This window comes from Mastomys coucha, unplaced genomic scaffold (assembly GCF_008632895.1).
Source record: "Mastomys coucha isolate ucsf_1 unplaced genomic scaffold, UCSF_Mcou_1 pScaffold5, whole genome shotgun sequence".
NCBI classification, from domain to species: domain Eukaryota; kingdom Metazoa; phylum Chordata; class Mammalia; order Rodentia; family Muridae; genus Mastomys; species Mastomys coucha.
In genome coordinates, this window is record NW_022196911.1 from 103,685,476 (window position 1) to 103,689,316 (window position 3,841).

Genomic DNA, 3,841 nt, shown 5'->3' on the forward strand with positions numbered 1-3,841 from the left:
GCTAGAGAGATGGCTCAGCGGTTAAGAGCACTGACTGCTCTTCCAGAGATCCTGAGTTCAATTCCCAGTACCCACATGGTGACTCACAACCATCTATAATGAGATCTGACGCCCTCTTCTGGTGTGTTTGAAGACAATCTACAGCACTCATTTACATAAAATAAATAAATCTTTAAAAAAAAAAACTGGATGTTAATCTGTCTTAAAATGCTAGTTAAAACGATGAGCTAAAGAGTTAAGAAACATCCCTTTAGGCAATGCCATCTCCTGAATGTCCCCTTTGAAATGAACACAACTGTGGTGTTCACAGCAGGTAGAGACATCATTTACTTTAGAAAGTACAGCCACACCAGCAGTGGTAGCTCATACTTGTAATCTCAGCACTTGGAAGGTTCAGGCAGGAAGAGGACATAGACACAGTGTTATCCTGTTCTGTATGCTACAGTTGCACACTCAGGTGGCAGATGCTTTCCTGAGCTGTGGATGAAGAATGGATGTGCTCAAAACATAGGCCTGTTAAAACATGGGCCTGTTAAAGTAGTTAAAAATGAAAACATTTGGGTTCTGGGGGCTTCCGTGTGTGTATTGCTCTTGAAGACTGTATGCTTGTGAAGCTAAGCTAATGCTTGTGTGAGCTGGATTGCACTTATTTGTTTATGGATCAGAAAAGAAGACTGGGAAGTGGGTGGATTTTTTTCCCCCCTGAAACACAGGACAATAGTTTTAATTTTCAGATTTTCTCATAATCCTGGTTAATTTTTTAGATTTCTTTAATTAGTTTTGCTTTATTCATTTTTTTAAAAATAGCCTAGCAAACTCTGTGTGTGTGTCTGTGTATGTGGGGGGTGGCATTGCTAGAGATTGAACTCAGGACATGGTAGGCCAGTGTTCTACCACTGAGCTATAACCTCCAGCCCTTTTAATGCTTCTACCATGGCTTTCCCTCCCCACCCCTTTTCAGACTGGAGATGAGGCAAATGCTCTTGCCGCTGAGCCCTTAACATTACAATTCTACTTTGGAGTGTATGAACATTTTAGTACAGGCTGTTTTATTTTTATTTTGAGCTCATTAGTAACTATGAAGAAAGGTTTGTTCTTTTCATTTGTGAGGAGACTTATTATCCTAGGGTAATCATGCTCAGGTTCCTAGCAGTAAGAAGTAATCAGTTTTTGCTATATCTCATTTCCTGTTTAAAGGGTCATCTGCACTTAATTTCCCTTCAAATGTTGTTTGTTTCAAATGTAAAAGAAAATTTGAAGGTAGAAATTATAGGTGCAGATAGTTGATAAGAATGTGTGAGGTATGTGGGGCTCAACAGTTAGGAGCATTTGCTGCTCTTGGAATACCTGAAATCAGTTTTTAGACCCCTGGTCAGGTGGCTCACTTTAGGCTTCAACTCTTTATGGTAACTTTGTATTGGTAGTTCCTTCTTGGGGTTGTTTAGTAAACGCTAATAGATAAGCAGGTTGGATCTCTCAGTGGTTGATGGAGGCAGAGTTAGAGATCCTGCAGATGCCTGGCACTTACTGACATTGAACAGACTGTGAATATTACCTCATCTACAAAGGTTTCTAAGTGAGGACAGTGAGTCACAAGTTACATGTTCTGAGCGTCTGGGTTTGGATGGCTCTTAGCATCTTACTCCCTTTGAGTTGAAAGGCTGCCTGGAAGAGGTGGCATTTTGGGGTCTGTGAAGAGACAGGAAGGAAGGGGATGCATAGTCATTGGGTTGAACATAGAAAAGTGGGAGGAAGAAGTGAGATGTTTTGAGAACTAGTTGTATTTAATTAAGATGTGATGGTAGTGTCCCTCAGGCAGGGCTAACTTGACAGCCATAGTAACTTGTCATATTCTCCTTATTGTGACAGCCAAGAGTAGTAAGTCAGTTAAGATCATCTGAATAGTTTAACTTATGTTGTGTTCAAGTTGGTATAAGGGAGCTACAAGAAAAGAAGGGTCCAGGCCTAAGGAACTCACAGACCACTTGGTAGACCACTCTCTCTATATATTAACCACTATTACATAAGGCACGGAAAATTTACCTTCACTGGGCGGTGGTGGCGCACGCCTTTAATCCCAGCACCTGGGAGGCAGAGGCAGGCGGATTTCTGAGTTTGGGGCCAGTCTGGTCTACAGAGTGAGTTCCAGGACAGCCAGGGCTACACAGAGAAACCCTGTCTCAAAAAACCAACAAAAAAAAAAAAAGGAAGAAAGAAAGAAAGTTTACCTTCAAGCTGGATGTGGTGGCTTGAATGAGAATGACCCCGTATTTGAATGCTTAGTTTCCAGGGTTTGGAGGTTTTCAAAAGCCCGCTCCAAACCCAGAGTGTCAGTGTCTCTGCCTGTGGGTCAGGTTAGCTCTCACCTCCTGCTTGCATGCTGCCTGCTCCCCGCCATTATAATAACGCACCAAACCTCTGAAGCAGTAAGCAAGTCCCCAATTAAATGTTTTCTCTTAGGAGAGTTGCCTCGGTCATGGTGTCTCTTCACAGCAGTAGCACATGGACTAAGACACTAAGCATGAGACAGCTCTCATTTGTAAGCTCGGCATACAGGAAGCCAGGCCAGGATGACCACTGTAGGTCTCCAGGACAGCCAGGGCTTCAGAGTGAGACCCTGTCTCAAAAAGCAGCAAAGGTCTCTGTAGAAGCAGTAGTAGGTGTTAGACTAATGAAGCTTCACATTGAGCTATCATGGTAAATAGCAATTTCAGAGTTGAAATTTTGCTGAGATTACAAAGTAAATAGTAGAATATAGTTCAGGGTCATTGCAAAGTAGAGCCTGTGGGGTCAGTATTAAATGAGTTGCTGAGTGACTAACGGTTTCAGAGCACACTAGTCAAGAGCCCCTTTCCACGAAGATGGCCTTTGATGTGGTGCTGATCCCGCAGTGCATGGACTTGAGCAGTGTGACTCCCTCCCGTGTAGGGTGCAGTTCCTTAGTGTCTGCTTCTGAGTTAGTGTGCCCTGATCCCTCTGCACTCCACCTGACCACAGGGACAGCAACCATGGCAGCTATCTTAGTAAGTAAAGGGTGCTTGGCAGTTTTACTTTTTTCTTCTTTTTTTCACTTTATTTTCACATACTATTTTCTATAGTGATTACTTTGAGCAAAGCACAGTCATCCTCAGTAAGGGAACTGTCATGCTGAAATGGGAGACTTGGGGACTAGGATGGGAAGAGCCTGGACTCTGGTTCTGCTGGTGTTTCTGTGGCTGACCAAGTCTCAAACTGTCAATCGTAATTTGTAAAATGGGGTGAAAGTCAAATTTGCAGCAGACTTCCTAACACTGCTTTTTTTGTTTTTTGTGATTTGCTAGCCTTCTAGATTTGTCCATTCAGCTAATGCTATACATGGATCTGCAGGACTAGCCTCAGACTTGCAGTCCTCTCTACTCTGTGCCCCGTCTCTACTCTCACCTCTCCTACTCACTTGCTCTCCTCTCTCAGCAGGGTGTATTTAGTTTACATCAGCCCCTCCTTAAAAACATGACTTTCTGGCTAGCTTGTGGGTGTTTTCTTCAAATCATTTCTTCTTCTGTTTGTACCTTTCAGAGTCCTACCAGTTAGGAGTTCTGGACAGAACAAGATAAACAGGTATCACCACTCTGAGTTGATAAATTAGAATCTAAAACAAAGACTCAGTGTTTTCTCAGAAGAGACGTCATTGTAGTTACAGGTTCAATTTTTCTGAGGTTGTAGGGCCAACCTGTAGTGGCACATGCCTTTAATCCCAGCACTTGGGAATCAGAAGCAGGAGGATTTCTGATTCAAGGCCAGCCTGGCCTAGAGAGTGGGTTCCAGGACAGCCAGAGCTACATAGAGAGACCCTGTCTCAAAA

At 43.1% G+C, this 3,841-nt stretch overlaps 1 protein-coding gene across 1 annotated transcript in view; it reads left to right on the plus strand.

The window, feature by feature from the left end:
• Positions 1–3,841, plus strand: part of Psmd12 (proteasome 26S subunit, non-ATPase 12) — an 18,932-nt gene that overhangs the window by 1,835 nt on the left and 13,256 nt on the right. The window lies entirely within an intron of this gene.